The sequence below is a fragment of the Aptenodytes patagonicus genome, chromosome 8 (assembly GCF_965638725.1).
Source record: "Aptenodytes patagonicus chromosome 8, bAptPat1.pri.cur, whole genome shotgun sequence".
In the NCBI taxonomy this organism is placed as follows: domain Eukaryota; kingdom Metazoa; phylum Chordata; class Aves; order Sphenisciformes; family Spheniscidae; genus Aptenodytes; species Aptenodytes patagonicus.
The window spans coordinates 14,171,816-14,184,271 of NC_134956.1; the positions used below are offsets into that span (position 1 = coordinate 14,171,816).

General features: G+C 47.8%; 1 protein-coding gene across 3 annotated transcripts in view; it reads left to right on the forward strand.

The window, feature by feature from the left end:
- Nucleotides 1-499: 499 nt before the first annotated feature.
- SETD5 (SET domain containing 5) overlaps nucleotides 500-12,456 on the forward strand; it is a 68,873-nt gene continuing 56,916 nt past the window's right edge. For all 3 annotated transcript variants that reach the window (XM_076346443.1, XM_076346444.1, XM_076346445.1), the window contains exon 1: nucleotides 500-620. The gene's annotated coding sequence lies outside the window, so the exon portion shown is untranslated. The remainder of the gene's footprint in view (nucleotides 621-12,456) is intronic.

Below are 12,456 nucleotides of genomic sequence, written 5' to 3' on the forward strand. Positions count from 1 at the left end.
CCCGCGCCGCCCCTTCTTTCTGCCACGTGTCCCGACGCGGGAGTTACCCCGCGGAGAGCGGCGCCTCGGCGGGGGCGGTGACGGGCCCCGCCAGCCCCGCCCCTCGGCACGTAGCGCGGCTCGGCCGGCAGGCACTGTCGCAGCCCGCCCGGCTGCACCGCGTCGACGCTGGCGGCCGTCCCATTCTCCCCCCGCCGACTGGCAGCTCCGCGCGCCAATGGGACCCCAGGACCGTGAGGCGAGCGGCGGGGCTGACGCGCGGCTCCCAATGAGGCGGGAGCGTGGGCGGGGCCGGGCGGCGAGGCCACCAATGGCAGGCGTGGGTGGGTGGGGCGTTGGCCGCGGCGGGCGTCCCGGCGGGGCGGGGCGTAGCGCCGTGGCAGCCAACGGGGAGCGGGAGTGGGCGTGTCCGGGGCGCCCCTGGCGCCGGCGCCGGGGATCCCCGTGCGCCCAGTGCCGTTTCCGCCCGGCCTGGGGAGAAGCTGCCGCTACTGCTGCCAGGGGGAGGGGCTGGCGCCGCGGCCGCCGCCGAGGGCTTGCTCCCGCCGGCCGCCCAGGAGACGCCGTGGCGCTGAGCCGGGCCTAGTGCCGCGCGGGGGCCCGGGGAACGGGCCGGCCAGGTAGGCGCGGACGGGTGGGGACCGGCCGTGCCCGGCGGCGGGGCTGGCGGGAGGGAATGCTGGGGCGGGCGGGAGGGCGGGCGGCCGCGGGGGGCTCCCGGCGCGGGCCGTGGGCCGGCGCTCCGCCCTGCCCTGCCCTGCCCTGCCCTGCCTCGCCGCGGGGGCCCGGGCGTCAGGGCCCCGCCGCGGTGGTAGGGCAGCGGCCCGGGAGGCCCGGCCCGACCCGACCCGACCCGGCGGGGGAGGCCCGGCCCGGCCCGGCCCGGCGGCGCGGGCCATCATGGCGGTCCCGGTGGTGCGCGCCCGCCCGCGGCGGCCGGGTTGGGGCCGGTGGTGGCGGACCGGTGCGGGGCCGGGGCTGGGGTCGGGCCCGGCCGCGGGGCTTTGTCGGTGGAGGCGAGCGCTGGGGGAGCCCCGCTGTAGGCTGGCCTCCTCCGCTCCCCGTTTTTCCCCTTATTGTCCCGGGGGGCCTCGGGGGTCGTCGTCTGTCTCGGGGCAGCCTCCTCCGGGCCGCCGCTGCCTGCCCCCGCCGCCGCTGCCCGCCCCGAGCCGCCGGCCCCTCCGGGCCTCGGGGGAGGCGGTGTTTGACCTGCATTTTCTGCTTTCTCATGGTGCCCGTGCGGCGTCTTCCCCCGTAACCCCCCGCTCCCGGCCCGCCCGGCGCCGGGGGCTGCAGCGCGGATTCTCCTGCATTTCCTCCTCCGTCACGCGTGGCCGCTGCGGGGTGGGTTCCCGGCCGCCCTGCCCGCGCCCCGGCCCCGCTCCGACCCCCGGCGCCTTCTCTCCGAAGGCACCGGCAAGGTCACTGTCGCCCGGCGGCTCGTCCTTGGGCGCCGGTGACCGGAGTTCACCGCCGGGTCGGGCGGAGAAGCGGCGGCGGGCAGCGTCTCGCCGTCCCCGGGGCGAGGGAAGGAGGCGAGGTGCGAGGCCGCGTGTGGCCCCGTGGAAGCGGGGAAATGGGTGTAGCGGCGGGGGGGGTTCACAGCCGCTTCCCGGCCGTGTCTCCGCGCTCCTCTGCCCACCAGATCCCCGGGTGGGCTTTTGGCGGGGGGTGGGTGTGTGTGCGTGGTGTGGGATTTCTGCGGGTCTGTGGAGGGCACGGGGTGCTGCAGGGCTGCGGTGGCTGCTGCGGGCTCTGGCCATGATGTAATGGGAGCGTTGAGGGTACGGTCGGGCCGGGGTGAGGGGGCCAATGCCTCTCCTTGCGTGAAGGATGCAGCTGGGTCTCGAAGAACTTGATGTTGGTGTCCGATGGCGTGCTGGTACATCGTGGATTTCAGACGGTTCCCCCCCCACCCTGACTGGGTGTTACTGCCGTAAGGCAAAACCTAAACCCAGGAAAGGAATTTCCTATTTCTTCAGTAGAAATAGGAGATTCCCCTTTTCACTTGGATAGGAAATACTAGGATTTTTTTTTTCTTCTTCTTGTGGTTGACCCAGGAAGTCATCTTGTCGCCAGCCTTCTGGTTTTTTTGCTCTAGAGGTGCAGGGAGGAGGGTGTTGCTTTGCTCTGGATCCTGTGGGTAAGCGTTGAAGGCAGTGACAGCAGCTGCTGTTGGCTCTGGAGCTCTGGTTGCTATGAGAGAAGCTTCAGTAGACTTGGCTGCTATCTCCAGGGAAGGACAGCAGAGCAGCCTCCATTAGTGTGGTGGTGGAGAGATGGCTGGCTCACGTTCAGCAAAGGGCTTTACTTTTCAGGCTGTTTCCACAGGTCCAAAGCAGAAGCCGGGGGGTGTTTTGGTCCAGTGAGACAAAAACCTACAAGGTGGGTTTCATCGTTATTCTTGAGTTAATGGAATTGTATTAAAGTGTGGGCTGGAAACCCCGAGTTACCCTTTCCAGATATTTTGGTCCGTGTGAAAAGTAGGACAGCGAGAATTGATATGATCTTCCTGTTAACTGAAGGCTGCCGTCGTGTCTCTTTTGAACTCCAGTCTCCTTTCCAGCCAGTAACAGAGCCAGATGCTTTTCTTATTGTTTGTATGTCTCCTTCCTCCCCTTCCATCGCCTGGGCCCCACTTGCCTTATTGACTGGAATTTCTGCTGTGTGCAGTGGGTGTGTGCAGCAGACACCAGCCTGCTGGTGCTGAGAAGGGATTTTCCATTCACAGACCAGGGAACAGTCAAAATAAAGGCCCGGCTCAACTTTGGGACCGCAAACAGAAAGCAGGGAGAGGAGTTTCCCTCTGCTGCAGAGTAAAATTTATCCTCTGTGCTTCTTAGGCAGTTGTATGTCAAAGTGTATAGAAAATGCTGCTCTGCTGTGGAATAGGGAGGTGAGACCTCCTGTGAATAATGGGGAAGATTCCTCTCTTTCAGTTGACTCAAATGCTTGATGAAGGAACAGTTTGCAGGAGGCCATTTTTGACGTGACTATGTATTGTGGAATCTGCCAGCTTCTATCCCCACACTCTGTCTACTTGACTGCAATAGCTTCCTTTTTTTTTTAAGGAAGAATGAGTGCCTTTCTTATCTGCTTAACTAACCATTTGGCACTGGCCGCTGTCTGTATGATATTGTATTGTCGACTTGGAGCTATTGGTGTATTCTAGTGCATTTGTTAAAGATGAAACTGTTAGTTGAGGTATGCAGTATGGGAAATGGGAATACATTAGCATTAGAAAACAACCGCCATCTTTGTCAACTAACACCTATAATGGGGAGCCCCTTGCCCTGGCCTGAGTTACCAAACTCAGAATTACTATGAGCTTGAAGCAAAAATTCCAGGACCAGAATAATGTGGGAGAGATTAAAGTACACTCTTAAATCCGCTTGACTGGCAGCAATCATGTGGTAGATGCCAAACTCCGAGCAGCTCTTATATTTGAGGATCTGTAGCACCCAAATTGTTTCACAAAGTGGGGTGAGCAACTTTTAATCCACCTAAAATGCATCCATCACAGGGGCTGAATGTGGTACCTGCTGCCTAGCATGGAGTGACATGACAACAGTAATGAACTTAGGATTTTGTGAGTACAAAAACTAGCTCCTCGGTTTAATAAAATACAGCAAGTGATCTTCATGGCCCCTTAGTCTTTGTTTACAGTCTCTCTGTACATTGTTTACAGTCTTTATGTTATAATGGGGAATTAATCCGCTGCCTGGCATCATGTTGAATAACTGGCACCGCTTTGACAAGGCCCTGGCTTTTCATTTTACTGTCATATCCCAAGTGACCTGAAAGTAATATTCCTTAGCTAATGTTGTCTGAGATTTCACCACCCCAAGGTGAGGCAGTGAAATCCCACGTACATTTAAATTCCTTTTTAGAAAGAGGACTCAGTTACAGCCAGATCTTACTTTGAAAAGTAATAGGTCAAAGTTAAAAAAATCCATAGGAAAGTGATGGCATTGAACTGGCATCTCAGAATGTGCAAAAGTTTATGCTCTTTTTCTGGGGGCGGGGGGATCCAACAACAACTGCTGATTTAAATTTTCCAGATGTTCCCTGAAGTAAAAAAAAGCATTTTTAATTCCAGCATCCAGGTGCAAAGCATGCAAGGGAGAATTAAATGTGTGATGTCCCAGCCATGTAATTTGTTAGTCTGACCGGTCTATTCTTTCTCCATTTTGGGTGATCAGACTTTTACAAACTTGTTTTGAATGATGTGATGAGATAAAAGTGTTTCTATCTATGCTGGCAATAGTAAAACAAACGCACATAATGAGTGTTCAGAGGTTTGAAACTTCAAAAATCATTGGTCTCGTGGCAATATTACTGTATTACAGATGCACATTTGTGTTCTTACTCTGGTGCTGCTTGTGTGGGCAACTGTGAAATCTTGCCAGTGAAATCTCGTGTTATGTGCAGTATGTAAGAAAGGTTGCAATAGGCAAAGGTTTTTTTATATAGATACAAGATGCAGTAGCAGTACCTGAGTTGAAAGCATTAAATGTATGTTTAAATGTATAGCATGTGAGATATTCTCAGTTGCCCCTATGAAACTTAAGCTGCTGTTTGATTTTAAAATAAAGATTTTGTTGCATTTTACTTGTCTATTTAGTTTTTTCTTTTCCAAATAAAAAAAAAAACCCTGGATGTTAAAGCTGTTACAGATTCTACAGCCAGTCTTTGGCTTCCATGACTGACTTGTGGCAAGAGTTAGTGCACAGTAAGTTTGCACTTATATTGTTAGAGGCGGTTTTGTATAAATCTGTCTTAGCCTAAACCTTTTGCTTATTTTGATCATGGAAAAAGCCCCAGACCGTAATGCAGCAAGAGTTCAACATCTTGAAACTGGGAGCTGACGGGTTTTTTTCCACTTTTTTCTTCATTCTTTATTGAAGTTGCTGGGGGTTTCTTCTTTTTTTTTTTTTCACAGGTTTTGCTATTTTGGTGGCAATTTTCCAGTATTCCTGTAGCAAATCAGCCGAGCAGCGGCCCCTGTCCCTGCTGAGCAGGGAGAATGTGCAGTGCTCCTGGCCTCCCCGCTGAGCTCACGCAGGGGTGGGACTTGCTAAGCTGCTGAAATCGCAGCTAATGCCCACTGAGCATGCTGAGAAACAGTTTTTCAACTGCTCCTAGTGTAAATTTTTTTTCTTCTATAATTAGTAAAGATGCTCTTTGTCTCGGAGGATGATCTACGCGACAAATCAGGAGATTCTTGTTCATCGTCCCCCTTCCCCCGCGCCCGAGCTAGTGGTGAAGTATTATTTTCCTGTAACAAAAATAGCAAAAGGGATTTTTCCCTCACTTCAACTGATGAGTCTGAACTTGAAAAGCTGTAGCCCAAAAGAAGAAATCTGCAGCGAATAATAGCCCTAATGCTAGTTTTTGTTGCCACAAGCCCTATAGGAGCGTCAATATTGTTGTTTAAATTGTAAATCTGCAACTTTCTGATCCTTTAATTTAAATGCTTGAACAGTAGAACAAACAAATTACATTTTTAAATAATAAATTTGAGAAAGAAAAGCTTTCTTGGTGAGTTTTATTTTCCTCATACCAAACACACACAAAACCCAATTATTTTAATGAGCAATATGGGAAATAGAAAAGTGTACTGATGTGCTCAGACTTCAAGGTGGAAAAATGTGGGAGGACTTGTCAGCAGTTTGAGTGGCAAGCTTTTAGTGAGCAGGAGAAGTAATTTCTTTTGTGGTCAGGAATCTAATAGTCCCACATTCACCAAACATGAAGAAAAAAGGGGGAACGAAGAGGGAGGAACACAGAAGAGTGGCATTGAGAAATAGTCAGGAATTTGGCTTTTAGAGTGAAGTTTAGAAGTGATCTGTTGTTTATGCTAGAGTTTAATCCTTATAAACTTGATAACAGACAGGTCTTGCATTCCTCCCCGAGGGTCACGGAAGGGCTAAGTTTAGCAAAGGGGAGGTATCCCAAGCAGTCAGATCTATGCAGTTTTCAAGGCAGCAAACTTTTTTGCTTATTCATCCTGTTCTAAACGAGCTTAGTTATTTTTCTCACTTACAAGCAGCCTTTTGAGACAGAATGTGAGTCAGTTTTAAAACCAAAGTGCTTAAGCCCTAAAATATTTCGAAGTAATTTCAGAGTAGAAAGGTCACGGTGCTTTTGATGTGTTCATATTTAGAGCGTGATTACAATTGCAATCATACACATTGACAAGAAGATATTGTCTGGATTTGGTAGCTGCTCATTTAGTGACTCAGGCTTATTCCTGTCGTCCTTACGGAGCTCATACCAGGGTTTTCTTCTGCAGCCTTGTTGATTTACAAGACAAAACTTTTTCAGTGACCGTGCCAGCAGCCCAGAAAACAGTTTGAAGTTCTGATACTGAGAAGAATCCTCTTGACTTTGAAGTGAGTAGTTTGAAATGCAAGTTGTTGATAGGGAAGGAGTGTGAGACCCCGCCATCGAACTTTTTAACAGAACATGCCTGCTGATGATGATTCAGTTAAAAAAAAAAAAAAAAAGTCAGGATGCAACTTGGAGTTTTAGTTTGTTGCTGTCAGACAATGCAGTCTCTTGGTTTTGCATAGACTTCGAATCATGACAATAAGCGGCCAGAGGATTTTTGAGGATTGTGTTGCATGGAAATGCTTGGATAAGGAAACCCATGTAAGACGGTGTTGGTCCGACCGGAGGGGGGAAAGATGCAGCTTGCTTCTGGGAGCAGAATATGGGAGCTGCAGAGGTGATAGCTGGTAGGAGGATGCCCCTGGGAAGACCGAGACTTCTCATCACAGCTCCAGGTAGTGCAGAGAATGGGGGCAGAGGAGTATTTTTCAGTGTGGCCCTACTTCCTAGCTGTGCCTCTGCCCAAATTACATCTTTCTGGCAATGCTCTCGGTCGCTCTCTAGGACCCCTTCAGGATGCCCGGTGTGGAAGCTGCTCCCAAGGAGCAATTCTCAAATGTTTTTATGGGAAAGAGTGAGGAGCTGAGAATGTATCCTTGCTTGTAGGCAGGAAGGAATATACTGGGAAAAGTTTGAGAACCAGTGATTTAGGAAACCGAAGTGCCCTGGGGGTTCAGCGTGGAGCCCTTAAAATAGTTAGCATGTCTCAACCTGAGTTGCAGTATCAATTTATAGATACTTGGAAGAATATATGAGCCTTTTGCATTCATGTGGCCTTTAACTAAAGACACTAAAACAAATTATTTCCTGTGTTTTGGTGGCATTAGGTTGGAATAACTTATAATCATGCTGCAAGAATGCTTTCAGTAATGTGGCTGTAGATTAACTTTTGCCACAGCAAAGATCTGGAAGCTTCCTGCATAAATACAGTTAAAGTGAACCTTTGAAGAAAAGATGACTGCTTGATCAAGTTAAGTAGGCTCTGCTTGACTGTAGAGGAGACTGGCTTTCTGATTCAAAGTTCTCTTGCAGTTTCATGAATTTCAAGGATGTTGGGGTTCAAGATGGCCTGGAGGTTAACAGGGAACAAGGATACTTGTAGGGTGAAAGTCAGGTTCTAAGCTTGCCACAAACTCGCTTTGTTGTGCAGTTCTCCTAATATCCACCTCAGGGTTTGCTCGTATATGGAAATTTGTGTGTTAAACTGGAATGGGTGTTTGTGATGCACTGTATATTCTTTGTATAACTTTGTGCAGGTTTTTGGTGCGCACCAGTGATACGGTTCCATGGCAATTCAAGCTGACCTGACCTGACATGCTGCTGCCACAGTCCTGCTCTCCTTCCCACCATCACTTTTGCCTCTGTTCTGGCCCGTGCCTGCCCCAGTAGTGAACTATTCAGGAAGGCTACCGTGACAAAACAAGTGCATTTCATTTTTGGAAGTAAGAGTTTTCTGCTGGCTTCTGCCTGAACTGCTCGACTGTGGGGTCAGGTTAGCACCAGTGCAGAAAGGGATGGGGAGGCTGCACTGAAGCTGTGCCAACTGAAGTCAGCTTGAAACTATTGCAGAACTGCACCCTGCGAGTGAGGTTACTCCGGGTGAAGTTACACGAGACAGCTGAGTACATCCAACAGCTCTGCTGCTGAATGGGGGAAGTTTTGCTCCCCCTTCCTCTCCCACCCAACAGGGAGTTCTGCCTTTTCTGTTTGCCAGCTCTGGTTCTTGCTGGATCCCTTTTCTGAACTCCTTCAGCTTGCTAACCCAGAAGAAAGCTGGGGTTATTTTATGTTTTGGGTTTTGCTGGATTATTTTTTTGCCAAGATAGTGAACAGAATTGGCTCACCAAGAGATTTGACAAGCGTCCAGAGCCCTCTCAAAATAAATAGGGGAGAGCATATGGGTGGAAGTGCGGAGGATGTGGTGGGGACCGGAGAAGGGGAGCAGGGTCTCTGCCTTTCGGTGGCAGCACACGGTGCGGCCAGCTCACGCTGACCCCTGGAACTTCACACTCCTTTTAAAGGAGAGGGCTCACCACACAGTGGATGGTAGCTCAATCTGTGAAACACTGTGGGTTTGTGCCCTTGGACGCTTTGCATGGAGTACTTTCTTCAGACGAACATTTAGTTTTCTGCTTGAAAATTGGTGGTGTAGTCTTTCCTTCGTCTGCTCTTGTTTGCTTGGGAAGCTGGTCAGATGTGAGTTTTAATGTAGGCTCGATCTGTGGTGGTGGAATGGTGTTATAACCTACACATGGTGCTTAACTGTTTCAAAATAGCGAATTCTTGTAGGTATATATTTGCAGAAAATAAATACAGCAGAGAGCTGAAGTGATGTCTCATTTCGGAAGATGGCAAAATGTTAATTAGTATACAATTATTACAAATCTGTGTAAATAAATGTACCACACAATATTCCTTATCCTTTTTATTTTTTGTCTGGTAATTAGAAAGTCTTTATTTTGCATTTACTTGCCAGTCGTTATGACTTGTGAGATATCCAGGCATGCAGAAAATTATGAATTACTGAGGATACATTGTCAATCAAATTATAAAAAAATATAGTAGTAAAAAAGCCATAACATGAATTCCATATAGCTTTGCTGGAAATGTATAGAGACATGAGTGCAACTGGAACAATGCAAAAATTTAATTCAGCCAAGGCCAGTTGCAGCAGAAACTTGAATCCTATTTCTTTAGTATGGAAAACTTGGTTATAGCAGCATATATTTGAAATAGAGCAATTGTCTGTGTACTGCAAATGCCAGTGTGTGCTGCTCCGTCTGCTCACTGCGAGTTGAGGCTTTTAGTTTTGTACGTAGTGAGACTATTTGGTCTAGTAGGACTTGAGGCAGCATTTGGGCTATGTGAGTTTGAATGAAGTTATTTAAATGTTAGCATGTCATGACATCTCCAAATGCATATTGCTGTGCAAAAAATGTATGTTGGGTGTGAGCAGACTGCCTCATAAGCAAGAAATCTCATGTGTTGTGAGGGTAATCTTTTATTTAATGAAAATCTTCACAAATAGCCCCGAATCAATCACGTTGCAATAAAGGAACTAAGCAGATTGTATTTGCTGCGTTATGCTTCACAGCCGATAGCGGTTGTTCTGACTTTGCAGCGTGGTAGCTGAATACCTAGGTGAGCAGTAGGGTGACATGTAGGTGGAGTTCCTAAGTACTTCATCTGAACGGTTGTGTCCATTCCCGCCCGTGCACTCAGATAAGTACCCAGGGTTGGGACATGTCCTTTATCTGACATTGGCCGGGCAGAAGGTGGAAAGTTTTACTAAGTAATAGACGTTGTATTTTGGGGTATGCCATCCCAAACCTGTCTCTTTAGATAAGTGCCCTGTCAGTAGGAAGATCTCCGCTGAGGTTAAAACTACGACTTGTGAGATATGTGAAGGAAATACCTTAATGCTGCCCTGCGATGGTCCCGTTGGGAGAGGCTGTTCTTGGGTGCTCTGCCTGAGGTGGGAGGCACTCGGATGCCAAAGTCCCAAGCTGATGGCATCCTTTACACACCTATGGAAATCGCCATTAGTGCTGCGAGAAGAGCTGTGCTTGTTACCTTTCCAGCTTAGCGCCTGAAACATTTGAAGCACAGTGTGGGTCAGTTGGAGAAATTCAAGAAGCCGAACATAGAAGTGCTTGCGTCTGGCGGCACAAGTCCACCGTTTGGTGGGTTCTCTTCGGCCACTGTGGGTTTAGAGTATCCTTTAGGAAAAGTTCAAATATAGAATTTGTAAGAAGATGAAAAATTCACAAACTGGGAAAAGACTTTCCCCTCAAGCTGCCAGAGAACGTAAGAGTGAAATTAATGTGTCACAGTTCCTATTTCCTGCTCCTGTATTTCTAAGTCTTACATACGCAGATGGAAGTAATAAATTAATAAAGAATAAAGCGCTAGCATATTCTAAAGGTGAGACTATACATTGAAACCTGCGGTCATTAGTTAGGCCCTTCTTGGGCATAGCTTGGGACTCTCAGCTTGAAACTGGTCAGCAGAAATTTGTTGAATCGCACGTGGAGAAGAGGACCTTGAAGGAGCAGGGAGAATGAAATGGCATTTCCAAATGTTGATGTAACTTCTCTGGTTTTTGCAGAACTTTATGAAAATGTAACCAGGACCCTTTTGGTGAAATCCTTTGACTGAAAATTCCTTCTTTTTTTTTTAAACCATGTCACACAGCGGAGATGGATGGGAGTGATTTAGGAGCAGACTGTTCTTGCGAGCAAAGTTTGTAGCTTTCTGTTACTCTTCCAGTGTCAGAGTTTAAGACGTCACTCCTTTTTCTGAGTGATAGTGAAGTAGGCTGTTCCCGTGAGAGTCACTGTGTTGGGGCAACATTTGCAAGGAATTCTGATATTTTCAGTTTTACGTGAAGAGAAGGTTGTGAGGGAGGAAATAAATGGCCTTGACACATATTTGAAAAATGATGGAAACTCTTCAGCATTTTGTAAAACAAAATTACCTAAGTTGTTAAGAAAGATGGTTACTGAAATGGTATGTGGGTTTAAAATGTAAAAATTCATCTTGAACAATGGGACTTGCTATGGAGTTCTGTTAGTATTGAGAAGGTTTAATTTAGCTTAGGTTAACATCTCTCTGGTTAAACTGATCATCCCCACTTTTTGGGAGGCTGCCGTTTCTCAACCGGGATGCGTGCGTGGGTCCTTAGCCTGTACTGACCATGAATGAAACAAGTGAAATGGCCACAGTGATTTAAATTTTTTTCAGGTGTTTTTTTCCACTCAAAAGTTCAAGATGCAATTCTGCCAGGGCAGTTTGTCCCCAGTCCTGTTCTGGTTAAATCTATTAATTTAGCCCTAGCTATCATGTGTGTGGCTCAACACTGTGTGTGACATCTCAGAAGTAGTATCTGATTTTACTGATAGGAAAATTACAGCACAAAAAACCCGATTAGCTTGCATAGGACATCTTATAGGCAGCATGAAGGTAAAACATGGTGGTTTTTTTTTTTTACTCCTGGTCTAGTGGTGCAAATTACCTTTCAGACTTTTTTAGGTAACCATCTCACCCGCACCAATCCTCACCTCTTCCCACATGTCCATGTTCTGTAGTGCTGTGTTGCTTCTGTATATACCTTTGGTTTCTTTCAGTAAAGCAACCAGTGGTTTTAATACTGATGTTAATAGGTGTGGTGGGGGGTACACTGTGTAGTGGATACAGGTGAAAAAATCTCCTGTATGAGTTGTTGATGGGGAAGTGTGGTAGTACGAGCCAGGGTATTTTTCCTGCTTGTTTTCACTAGCATTGTAATGCTACAAGATAGTTTGGGTTAAGAACAATGTTGGTACTGATTTGTGCCATCAGGACTGACAAACTATGCGAAGGGGCCTTCAGAGTATCTTGGCAAACTGTTTGGATGCTTGGTGCACACAAAGTCCATCTGCATTATTCAGGAAGATAATTGTGTCTGTGCTGTTTTCCTCCCGTGTTGAGATCATTCTCCTATCCAACTGTTACCCAGCTGAGGTCTTGATAGTTCTCAGTTTTTCCATAATGACAAAATGAAATTAGCCCTGCGATGACTGGTGCATGTGAAATTCCTCTCAGTTAAAAGCACGTTGCCCTGAATATTTCCTGGCTATTTTTTTCTTGGGAGAATTCAGCTTCTTGTGTTTGAAAGGGAAGGGAGAAAAGATGCGGATTAGGAAATGCTGGTGTTTAAGGTACAGGGAGGAGCACGTAGCTTGCTTCTAGAACATAATCTGTCCAGCTGTGACTTAGTCATCTTCAGTCTTACATAAAATGCATCCAATCTAAATAGTTGAGCATCTCCCTTCTGAATGCGGCAAACCAGCGTCTTTTATGCTTATGTGAAGCTGTAACAGGCGCAAGCTGTCTTCTTAGGAGTGCCTTCATACTTGTGAACCTGCAGCATCCATCATGCTGTCGAGCCTCATTTACTCATGTGATAGGATTTTTTTTTTTATTCTGTTCCACATTTTTTTCAAGTTTAAAGAGTTTCCTTGCTGTTGGCAGGGAATACAGCGCTGATAATCCCAGACAGGAGAGTAGAGAATGTAACGTGAG